Here is a 12,235-nt window from a genome sequence, read left to right on the forward strand (position 1 = left end):
GGATCGGCTGTTTATAAGCACCGCGGAGGTGGTCGCGGCGCCTCATTCGACTTCCAGCGGCCGGCGAGCTCGCGCACCCGCCCGGCACATCCGGGAGGCCGTGCGCACGAGCCAAGTGGCCGAAAATAGCCCCCGCCGAGCGGATCGGCTGTTTATAAGCACCGCGGAGGTGGTCGCGGCGCCTCATTCGACTTCCAGCGGCCGGCGAGCTCGCGCACCCGCCCGGCACATCCGGGAGGCCGTGCGCACGAGCCAAGTGGCCGAAAATAGCCCCCGCCGAGCGGATCGGCTGTTTATAAGCACCGCGGAGGTGGTCGCGGCGCCTCATTCGACTTCCAGCGGCCGGCGAGCTCGCGCACCCGCCCGGCACATCCGGGAGGCCGTGCGCACGAGCCAAGTGGCCGAAAATAGCCCCCGCCGAGCGGATCGGCTGTTTATAAGCACCGCGGAGGTGGTCGCGGCGCCTCATTCGACTTCCAGCGGCCGGCGAGCTCGCGCACCCGCCCGGCACATCCGGGAGGCCGTGCGCACAAGCCAAGTGGCCGAAAATAGCCCCCGCCGAGCGGATCGGCTGTTTATAAGCACCGCGGAGGTGGTCGCGGCGCCTCATTCGACTTCCAGCGGCCGGCGAGCTCGCGCACCCGCCCGGCACATCCGGGAGGGCGTGCGCACGAGCCAAGTGGCCGAAAATAGCCCCCGCCGAGCGGATCGGCTGTTTATAAGCACCGCGGAGGTGGTCGCGGCGCCTCATTCGACTTCCAGCGGCCGGCGAGCTCGCGCACCCGCCCGGCACATCCGGGAGGCCGTGCGCACGAGCCAAGTGGCCGAAAATAGCCCCCGCCGAGCGGATCGGCAGTTTATAAGCACCGCGGAGGTGGTCGCGGCGCCTCATTCGACTTCCAGCGGCCGGCGAGCTCGCGCACCCGCCCGGCACATCCGGGAGGCCGTGCGCACGAGCCAAGTGGCCGAAAATAGCCCCCGCCGAGCGGATCGGCTGTTTATAAGCACCGCGAAGGTGGTCGCGGCGCCTCATTCGACTTCCAGCGGCCGGCAAGCTCGCGCACCCGCCCGGCACATCTGGGAGGCCGTGCGCACGAGCCAAGTGGCCGAAAATAGCCCCCGCCGAGCGGATCGGCTGTTTATAAGCACCGCGGAGGTGGTCGCGGCGCCTCATTCGACTTCCAGCGGCCGGCGAGCTCGCGCACCCGCCCGGCACATCCGGGAGGCCGTGCGCACGAGCCAAGTGGCCGAAAATAGCCCCCGCCGAGCGGATCGGCTGTTTATAAGCACCGCGGAGGTAGTCGCGGCGCCTCATTCGACTTCCAGCGGCCGGCGAGCTCGCGCACCCGCCCGGCACATCCGGGAGGCCGTGCGCACGAGCCAAGTGGCCGAAAATAGCCCCCGCCGAGCGGATCGGCTGTTTATAAGCACCGCGGAGGTGGTCGGGCGCCTCATTCGACTTCCAGCGGCCGGCGAGCTCGCGCACCCGCCCGGCACATCCGGGAGGCCGTGCGCACGAGCCAAGTTGCCGAAAAAAGCCCCCGCCGAGCGGATCGGCTGTTTATAAGCACCGCGGAGGTGGTCGCGGCGCCTCATTCGACTTCCAGCGGCCGGCGAGCTCGCGCACCCGCCCGGCACATCCGGGAGGCCGTGCGCACGAGCCAAGTGGCCGAAAATAGCCCCCGCCGAGCGGATCGGCTGTTTATAAGCACCGCGGAGGTGGTCGCGGCGCCTCATTCGACTTCCAGCGGCCGGCGAGCTCGCGCACCCGCCCGGCACATCCGGGAGGCCGTGCACACGAGCCAAGTGGCCGAAAATAGCCCCCGCCGAGCGGATCGGCTGTTTATAAGCACCGCGGAGGTGGTAGCGGCGCCTCATTCGACTTCCAGCGGCCGGCGAGCTCGCGCACCCGCCCGGCACATCCGGGAGGCCGTGCGCACGAGCCAAGTGGCCGAAACTAGCCCCCGCCGAGCGGATCGGCTGTTTATAAGCACCGCGGAGGTGGTCGCGGCGCCTCATTCGACTTCCAGCGGCCGGCGAGCTCGCGCACCCGCCCGGCACATCCGGGAGGCCGTGCGCACGAGCCAAGTGGTCGAAAATAGCCCCCGCCGAGCGGATCGGCAGTTTATAAGCACCGCGGAGGTGGTCGCGGCGCCTCATTCGACTTCCAGCGGCCGGCGAGCTCGCGCACCCGCCCGGCACATCCGGGAGGCCGTGCACACGAGCCAAGTGGACGAAAATAGCCCCCGCCGAGCGGATCGGCTGTTTGTAAGCACTGCGGAGGTGGTCGCGGCGCCTCATTCGACTTCCAGCGGCCGGCGAGCTCGCGCACCCGCCCGGCAACTCCGGGAGGCCGTGCGCACGAGCCAAGTGGCCGAAAATAGCCCCCGCCGAGCGGATCGGCTGTTTATAAGCACCGCGGAGGTGGTCGCGGCGCCTCATTCGACTTCCAGCGGCCGGCGAGCTCGCGCACCCGCCCGGCACATCCGGGAGGCCGTGCGCACGAGCCAAGTGGCCGAAAATAGCCCCCGCCGAGCGGATCGGCTGTTTATAAGCACCGCGGAGGTGGTCGCGGCGCCTCATTCGACTTCCAGCGGCCGGCGAGCTCGCGCACCCGCTCGGCACATCCGGGAGGCCGTGCGCACGAGCCAATTGGCCGAAAATAGCCCCCGCCGAGCGGATCGGCTGTTTATAAGCACCGCGGAGGTGGTCGCGGCGCCTCATTCGACTTCAAGCGGCCGGCGAGCTCGCGCACCCGCCCGGCACATCCGGGAGGCCGTGCGCACGAGCCAAGTGGCCGAAAATAGCCCCCGCCGAGCGGATCGGCTGTTTATAAGCACCGCGGAGGTGGTAGCGGCGCCTCATTCGACTTCCAGCGGCCGGCGAGCTCGCGCACCCGCCCGGCACATCCGGGAGGCCGTGCGCACGAGCCAAGTGGCCGAAAATAGCCCCCGCCGAGCGGATCGGCTGTTTATAAGCACCGCGGAGGTGGTCGCGGCGCCTCATTCGACTTCCAGCGGCCGGCGAGTTCGCGCACCCGCCCGGCACATCCGGGAGGCCGTGCGCACGAGCCAAGTGGCCGAAAATAGCCCCCGCCGAGCGGATCGGCTGTTTGTAAGCACCGCGGAGGTGGTCGCGGCGCCTCATTCGACTTCCAGCGGCCGGCGAGCTCGCGCACCCGCCCGGCACATCCCGGAGGCCGTGCGCACGAGCCAAGTGGCCGAAAATAGCCCCCGCCGAGCGGATCGGCTGTTTATAAGCACCGCGGAGGTGGTCGCGGCGCCTCATTCGACTTCCAGCGGCCGGCGAGCTCGCGCACCCGCCCGGCACATCCGGGAGGCCGTGCGCACGAGCCAAGTGGCCGAAAATAGCCCCCGCCGAGCGGATCGGCTGTTTATAAGCACCGCGGAGGTGGTCGCGGCGCCTCATTCGACTTCCAGCGGCCGGCGAGCTCGCGCACCCGCCCGGCACATCCGGGAGGCCGTGCGCACGAGCCAAGTGGCCGAAAATAGCCCCCGCCGAGCGGATCGGCTGTTTATAAGCACCGCGGAGGTGGTCGCGGCGCCTCATTCGACTTCCAGCGGCCGGCGAGCTCGCGCACCCGCCCGGCACATCCGGGAACCCGTGCGCACGAGCCAAGTGGCCGAAAATAGCCCCCGCCGAGCGGATCGGCTGTTTATAAGCACCGCGGAGGTGGACGCAGCGCCTCATTCGACTTCCAGCGGCCGGCGAGCTCGCGCACCCGCCCGGCACATCCGGGAGGCCGTGCGCACGAGCCAAGTGGCCGAAAATAGCCCCCGCCGAGCGGATCGGCTGTTTATAAGCACCGCGGAGGTGGTCGCGGCGCCTCATTCGACTTCCGGCGGGCGGCGAGCTCGCGCACCCGCCCGGCACATCCGGGAGGCCGTGCGCACGAGCCAAGTGGCCGGAAATAGCCCCCGCCGAGCGGATCGGCTGTTTATAAGCACCGCGGAGGTGGTCGCGGCGCCTCATTCGACTTCCAGCGGCCGGCGAGCTCGCGCACCCGCCCGGCACATCCGGGAGGCCGTGCGCACGAGCCAAGTGGCCGAAAATAGCCCCCGCCGAGCGGATCGGCTGTTTATAAGCACCGCGGAGGTGGTCGCGGCGCCTCATTCGACTTCCAGCGGCCGGCGAGATCGCGCACCCGCCCGGCACATCCGGGAGGCCGTGCGCACGAGCCAAGTGGCCGAAAATAGCCCCCGCCGAGCGGATCGGCTGTTTATAAGCACCGCGGAGGTGGTCGCGGCGCCTCATTCGACTTCCAGCGGCCGGCGAGCTCGCGCACCCGCCCGGCACATCCGGGAGGCCGTGCGCGCGAGCCAAGTGGCCGAAAATAGCCCCCGCCGAGCGGATCGGCTGTTTATAAGCACCGCGGAGGTGGTCGCGGCGCCTCATTCGACTTCAAGCGGCCGGCGAGCTCGCGCACCCGCCCGGCACATCCGGGAGGCCGTGCGCACGAGCCAAGTGGCCGAAAATAGCCCCCGCCGAGCGGATCGGCATTTTATAAGCACCGCGGAGGTGGTCGCGGGGCCTCATTCGACTTCAAGCGGCCGGCGAGCTCGCGCACCCGCCCGGCACATCCGGGAGGCCGTGCGCACGAGCCAAGTGGCCGAAAATAGCCCCCGCCGAGCGGATCGGCAGTTTATAAGCACCGCGGAGGTGGTCGCGGCGCCTCATTCGACTTCCAGCGGCCGGCGAGCTCGCGCACCCGCCCGGCACATCCGGGAGGCCGTGCGCACGAGCCAAGTGGCCGAAAATAGCCCCCGCCGAGCGGATCGGCTGTTTGTAAGCACCGCGGAGGTGGTCGCGGCGCCTCATTCGACTTCCAGCGGCCGGCGAGCTCGCGCACCCGCCCGGCACATCCGGGAGGCCGTGCGCACGAGCCAAGTGGCCGAAAATAGCCCCCGCCGAGCGGATCGGCTGTTTATAAGCACCGCGGAGGTGGTCGCGGCGCCTCATTCGACTTCCAGCGGCCGGCGAGCTCGCGCACCCGCCCGGCACATCCGGGAGGCCGTGTGCACGAGCCAAGTGGCCGAAAATAGCCCCCGCCGAGCGGATCGGCTGTTTATAAGCACCGCGGAGGTGGTCGCGGCGCCTCATTCGACTTCCAGCGGCCGGCGAGCTCGCGCACCCGCCCGGCACATCCGGGAGGCCGTGCGCACGAGCCAAGTGGCCGAAAATAGCCCCCGCCGAGCGGATCGGCTGTTTATAAGCACCGCGGAGGTGGTCGCGGCGCCTCATTCGACTTCCAGCGGCCGGCGAGCTCGCGCACCCGCCCGGCACATCCGGGAGGCCGTGCGCACGAGCCAAGTGGCCGAAAATAGCCCCCGCCGAGCGGATCGGCTGTTTATAAGCACCGCGGAGGTGGTCGCGGCGCCTCATTCGACTTCAAGCGGCCGGCGAGCTCGCGCACCCGCCCGGCACATCCGGGAGGCCGTGCGCACGAGCCAAGTGGCCGAAAATAGCCCCCGCCGAGCGGATCGGCTGTTTATAAGCACCGTGGAGGTGGTAGCGGCGCCTCATTCGACTTCCAGCGGCCGGCGAGCTCGCGCACCCGCCCGGCACATCCGGGAGGCCGTGCGCACGAGCCAAGTGGCCGAAAATAGCCCCCGCCGAGCGGATTGGCTGTTTATAAGCACCGCGGAGGTGGTCGCGGCGCCTCATTCGACTTCCAGCGGCCGGCGAGCTCGCGCACCCGCCCGGCACATCCGGGAGGCCGTGCGCACGAGCCAAGTTGCCGAAAATAGCCCCCGCCGAGCGGATCGGCTGTTTATAAGCACCGCGGAGGTGGTAGCGGCGCCTCATTCGACTTCCAGCGGCCGGCGAGCTCGCGCACCCGCCCGGCACATCCGGGAGGCCGTGCGCACGAGCCAAGTGGCCGAAAATAGCCCCCGCCGAGCGGATCGGCTGTTTATAAGCACCGCGGAGGTGGTCGCGGCGCCTCATTCGACTTCCAGCGGCCGGCGAGCTCGCACACCCGCCCGGCACATCCGGGAGGCCGTGCGCACGAGCCAAGTGGCCGAAAATAGCCCCCGCCGAGCGGATCGGCTGTTTATAAGCACCGCGGAGGTGGTCGCGGCGCCTCATTCGACTTCCGGCGGGCGGCGAGCTCGCGCACCCGCCCGGCACATCCGGGAGGCCGTGCGCACGAGCCAAGTGGCCGAAAATAGCCCCCGCCGAGCGGATCGGCTGTTTATAAGCACCGCGGAGGTGGTCGCGGCGCCTCATTCGACTTCCAGCGGCCGGCGAGCTCGCGCACCCGCCCGGCACATCCGGGAGGCCGTGCGCACGAGCCAAGTGGCCGAAAATAGCCCCCGCCGAGCGGATCGGCTGTTTATAAGCACCGCGGAGGTGGTCGCGGCGCCTCATTCGACTTCCAGCGGCCGGCAAGCTCGCGCACCCGCCCGGCACATCCGGGAGGCCGTGCGCACAAGCCAAGTGGCCGAAAATAGCCCCCGCCGAGCGGATCGGCTGTTTATAAGCACCGCGGAGGTGGTCGCGGCGCCTCATTCGACTTCCAGCGGCCGGCGAGCTCGCGCACCCGCCCGGCACATCCGGGAGGCCGTGCGCACGAGCCAAGTGGCCGAAAATAGCCCCCGCCGAGCGGATCGGCTGTTTATAAGCACCGCGGAGGTGGTAGCGGCGCCTCATTCGACTTCCAGCGGCCGGCGAGCTCGCGCACCCGCCCGGCACATCCGGGAGGCCGTGCGCACGAGCCAAGTGGCCGAAAATAGCCCCCGCCGAGCGGATCGGCTGTTTATAAGCACCGCGGAGGTGGTCGCGGCGCCTCATTCGACTTCCGGCGGCCGGCGAGCTCGCGCACCCGCCCGGCACATCCGGGAGGCCGTGCGCACGAGCCAAGTGGCCGAAAATAGCCCCCGCCGAGCGGATCGGCTGTTTATAAGCACCGCGGAGGTGGTCGCGGCGCCTCATTCGACTTCCGGCGGGCGGCGAGCTCGCGCACCCGCCCGGCACATCCGGGAGGCCGTGCGCACGAGCCAAGTGGCCGAAAATAGCCCCCGCCGAGCGGATCGGCTGTTTATAAGCACCGCGGAGGTGGTCGCGGCGCCTCATTCGACTTCCAGCGGCCGGCGAGCTCGCGCACCCGCCCGGCACATCCGGGAGGCCGTGCGCACGAGCCAAGTGGCCGAAAATAGCCCCCGCCGAGCGGATCGGCTGTTTATAAGCACCGCGGAGGTGGTCGCGGCGCCTCATTCGACTTCCAGCGGCCGGCGAGCTCGCGCACCCGCCCGGCACATCCGGGAGGCCGTGCGCACGAGCCAAGTGGCCGAAAATAGCCCCCGCCGAGCGGATCGGCTGTTTATAAGCACCGCGGAGGTGGTCGCGGCGCCTCATTCGACTTCCGGCGGGCGGCGAGCTCGCGCACCCGCCCGGCACATCCGGGAGGCCGTGCGCACGAGCCAAGTGGCCGAAAATAGCCCCCGCCGAGCGGATCGGCTGTTTATAAGCACCGCGGAGGTGGTCGCGGCGCCTCATTCGACTTCCAGCGGCCGGCGAGCTCGCGCACCCGCCCGGCACATCCGGGAGGCCGTGCGCACGAGCCAAGTGGCCGAAAATAGCCCCCGCCGAGCGGATCGGCTGTTTATAAGCACCGCGGAGGTGGTCGCGGCGCCTCATTCGACTTCCAGCGGCCGGCAAGCTCGCGCACCCGCCCGGCACATCCGGGAGGCCGTGCGCACAAGCCAAGTGGCCGAAAATAGCCCCCGCCGAGCGGATCGGCTGTTTATAAGCACCGCGGAGGTGGTCGCGGCGCCTCATTCGACTTCCAGCGGCCGGCGAGCTCGCGCACCCGCCCGGCACATCCGGGAGGCCGTGCGCACGAGCCAAGTGGCCGAAAATAGCCCCCGCCGAGCGGATCGGCTGTTTATAAGCACCGCGGAGGTGGTAGCGGCGCCTCATTCGACTTCCAGCGGCCGGCGAGCTCGCGCACCCGCCCGGCACATCCGGGAGGCCGTGCGCACGAGCCAAGTGGCCGAAAATAGCCCCCGCCGAGCGGATCGGCTGTTTATAAGCACCGCGGAGGTGGTCGCGGCGCCTCATTCGACTTCCGGCGGCCGGCGAGCTCGCGCACCCGCCCGGCACATCCGGGAGGCCGTGCGCACGAGCCAAGTGGCCGAAAATAGCCCCCGCCGAGCGGATCGGCTGTTTATAAGCACCGCGGAGGTGGTCGCGGCGCCTCATTCGACTTCCGGCGGGCGGCGAGCTCGCGCACCCGCCCGGCACATCCGGGAGGCCGTGCGCACGAGCCAAGTGGCCGAAAATAGCCCCCGCCGAGCGGATCGGCTGTTTATAAGCACCGCGGAGGTGGTCGCGGCGCCTCATTCGACTTCCAGCGGCCGGCGAGCTCGCGCACCCGCCCGACACATCCGGGAGGCCGTGCGCACGAGCCAAGTGGCCGAAAATAGCCCCCGCCGAGCGGATCGGCTGTTTATAAGCACCGCGGAGGTGGACGCGGCGCCTCATTCGACTTCCAGCGGCCGGCGAGCTCGCGCAACCGCCCGGAACATCCGGGAGGCCGTGCGCACGAGCCAAGTGGCCGAAAATAGCCCCCGCCGAGCGGATCGGCTGTTTATAAGCACCGCGGAGGTGGTCGCGGCGCCTCATTCGACTTCCAGCGGCCGGCGAGCTCGCGCACCCGCCCGGCACATCCGGGAGGCCGTGCGCACAAGCCAAGTGGCCGAAAATAGCCCCCGCCGAGCGGATCGGCTGTTTATAAGCACCGCGGAGGTGGTCGCGGCGCCTCATTCGACTTCCAGCGGCCGGCGAGATCGCGCACCCGCCCGGCACATCCGGGAGGCCGTGCGCACGAGCCAAGTGGCCGAAAATAGCCCCCGCCGACCGGATCGGCTGTTTATAAGCACCGCGGAGGTCGTCGCGGCGCCTCATTCGACCTCCAGCGGCCGGCGAGCTCGCGCACCCGCCCGGCACATCCGGGAGGCCGTGCGCACGAGCCAAGTGGCCGAAAATAGCCCCCGCCGAGCGGATCGGCTATTTATAAGCACCGCGGATGTGGTCGCGGCGCCTCATTCGACTTCCAGCGGCCGGCGAGCTCGCGCACCCGCCCGGCACATCCGGGAGGCCGTGCGCACGAGCCAAGTGGCCGAAAATAGCCCCCGCCGAGCGGATCGGCTGTTTATAAGCACCGCGGAGGTGGTCGCGGCGCCTCATTCGACTTCCAGCGGCCGGCGAGCTCGCGCACCCGCCCGGCACATCCGGGAGGCCGTGCGCACGAGCCAAGTGGCCGAAAATAGCCCCCGCCGAGCGGATCGGCTGTTTATAAGCACCGCGGATGTGGTCGCGGCGCCTCATTCGACTTCCAGCGGCCGGCGAGCTCGCGCACCCGCCCGGCACATCCGGGAGGCCGTGCGCACGAGCCAAGTGGCCGAAAATAGCCCCCGCCGAGCGGATCGGCTGTTTGTAAGCACCGCGGAGGTGTGTCACGTGCTGGTGCCACCTGCGACGGGACCACGCCCCCCTGTCAGTGGGATCACCGTCACCTGCCACGGGTTCATGGACAGCGCTATATCAGCGCTGCCAGCGCAGACCCGAGTGCCAGTCTGTCCCTTGATGCTGCTTCGCTCATCATTCCCGGAGAGAATTGACTCACTTGACTACTCGAAACCCTCGCAGAATCGTTGTCCTCTCCAGCCCGATCGCCGCTCCAGCGCCAGCTGTTCCCATCATCCCCTTCAAATAAAGTCCGTCGTTACGCACTTGGCTGTACTGTCCGATCCTTAACAGTACAGACTGGCCAACACGATGCAGTCAGCGAACGACGAGACGGCATTGGGCCGACTGGAGCGAGCCGAGACCGCCATCAGCAGCCTGTCCGCCGACATCCGGAACCTGATCGAGGTTGGTCAGCAACAACAGCTGCAGCAGCAGGAGATGGCCCAAGCCCTCCAGAGACTGTCGGTGGCTGCGTCCCCGGCTGTCACGGCACCCCCGCACCGCCCGTCTGCCGAGGCCAGGAGGCTCGTGGACGTCCCGGAGCCCCGCCTCGGCAACATTGAAAAGTTCAACGGCGATCCCAAGCACGTGAGGGCGTTTGTGACCAACTGTCGCATAATGTTCAGCCTCCAGCCCGTCACGTTTGCGTCAGAATCAGCCAAGGTCGGTTTCGTTCTAACCCACCTCACGGGCGAGGCGCGGCTATGGGGTTTGGCAGAGTATGAACGGATGGCCCCGGCATGCGATTCCTTCGACGCCTTCGCAGAGGAATTGCTCTTCCTGTTCGACCTGGGATCCGCCGCCGAAGACGCCGCCGAGGAACTGGCGACGCTGCGTCAGGGTAGCCGATCGGTCGCGGAGTACGCCCTTAAATTCCAGACGTTGGCCGGCAGCAGCGGATGGAACGCGCCAGCGCTCGTCAGCACGTTCCTAAACGGCCTCGCGGATTATATGAAGGACGAACTGGTGTCGTACGATCGCCCGCGAACCCTGAGGGGCGCGATGGACTTGGCGGCCCGAGTAGACCGGCGGATCCGGACGCGGCGGCGCGATCGGGAGAGGAGGTCCCCGCGGAATCCGCGTGGCCACATTCCTCCGTCTGCTGGGGACCCGCCCACCACTCCACCCGCCGAGCCCATGGATCTGGGAGGGGCTCGGGTCTCCTCGGAGGAGCACCGTCGACGCCTTTCGCTGGGCTTGTGTTTTTACTGTGGGGAGGGGGGCCATCGGGTGGCGGGGTGCCCGCTAAAAGGCCGGAGCTCACGCGGCGTCGGGGGATCCGCGTGAGCTCGACCAGCACCGGCTCTCCCAGTCCCAGCACGCTCACGCTGCAGGCACGTGTCCAGCTTGCGGGGGGCGACCAGAACGTGGCAGCCTTGGTGGATTCCGGCGCGGAGGGGAACATCATGGACATTAGCCTGGCGCGTCGGTGGGGTGTCGGCTTCCTCCCTCTGAGCCCGCCCATTCCCGCGCGTGCCATTGATGGCCGCCTGATTGGCGAGGTGGCGTTCGTGACAGAACCGGTTAAGGTACTGCTCTCCGGCAATCACCACGAGACCATCCAGTTTTTTCTTCTTTCCCTCCCAGGACAGCAGCTCATCCTGGGGCACCCTTGGTTGCGGCAGCACAACCCGGTGCTGGACTGGGAGGTGGGGGTTGTACGGCAGTGGAGCGAACGCTGCCATCGAGTGTGCCTGAAGGCGGCCACCAGCCCACTCGGCAGAGCCCCGCCCAGGTACAGTCCCGACATCTCCAAGGTCCCAGCAGTTTATCACGAACTCAAGGAGGTTTTTAGTAAAGCCAGGGCCGCTTCTCTTCCTCCACACCGGTCCTACGATTGCGCCATCGACCTGTTGCCCGGCACCTTCCCTCCCAAGGGGCGCGTCTACTCCCTGTCCGCTCCTGAGCGCCGGGCTATGGAGGAGTACATCCGGGAGTCCCTGGCAGCCGGCATCATACGGCCGTCCTCTTCACCTGCGGGAGCGGGGTTTTTCTTCGTGAAGAAGAAGGAGGGCACGCTCCGTCCGTGTATCGACTACCGGGGAATAAACGCAATCACCGTAAAGAACCGATACCCTCTGCCTCTTCTTTCGTCCGCCTTTGAGAGCCTTCAGGGTGCCACCATCTTCACCAAGCTGGATCTTCGCAACGCCTACCACCTGATCCGCATCCGGGAGGGAGACGAGTGGAAGACGGCTTTCAACACCCCGAGCGGACACTACGAGTACTTGGTGGTTCCGTTTGGGCTCACCAACGCCCCAGCAGTTTTCCAGTCACTGATAAACGACGTGTTACGAGACATGCTGGACAAATTTGTGTTCGTTTATTTGGACGACATCCTCATCTTCTCCCGCTCGCTTCCTGAACACATCAAGCATGTTCGGGCGGTGCTGCGACGCCTCCTAGAGAATTCGCTCTACGTGAAGGCAGAGAAGTGCGAGTTCCACACCTCCTCTGTCAAATTCCTCGGCTACGTGGTGCGTGAGGGATCCATCGAAATGGACCCTGGGAAGGTGGAGGCGGTCACGTCATGGCCTGTTCCCGAGACACGCAAGCGGCTGCAACAATTCTTAGGTTTCGCGAACTTTTATCGCCGTTTTATCCGTGGATACAGCACGGCGGCCGCGCCACTCACCGCCCTTACCAGCCCCGCCTCTCCATACAAATGGACAGAACGGGCAGAACAAGCATTTCAGGAGCTTAAGAGGAGGTTCACATCCGCTCCCATCCTCAGAGTTCCCGA

The 12,235-nt window shown here is 67.9% G+C and overlaps 1 long non-coding RNA gene across 1 annotated transcript; it reads left to right on the plus strand.

Moving 5' to 3' along the window:
• The first annotated feature begins 10,696 nt into the window (after positions 1 to 10,696).
• Positions 10,697 to 11,564, plus strand: LOC137840055 (uncharacterized). The gene is made up of 2 exons (XR_011086444.1): positions 10,697 to 11,227; positions 11,370 to 11,564. It is a non-coding gene; the product is annotated as an uncharacterized lncRNA (long non-coding RNA).
• Positions 11,565 to 12,235: the final 671 nt, after the last annotated feature.

The sequence above is a fragment of the Syngnathus scovelli genome, unplaced genomic scaffold (assembly GCF_024217435.2).
Source record: "Syngnathus scovelli strain Florida unplaced genomic scaffold, RoL_Ssco_1.2 HiC_scaffold_70, whole genome shotgun sequence".
NCBI classification, from domain to species: Eukaryota; Metazoa; Chordata; class Actinopteri; order Syngnathiformes; family Syngnathidae; genus Syngnathus; species Syngnathus scovelli.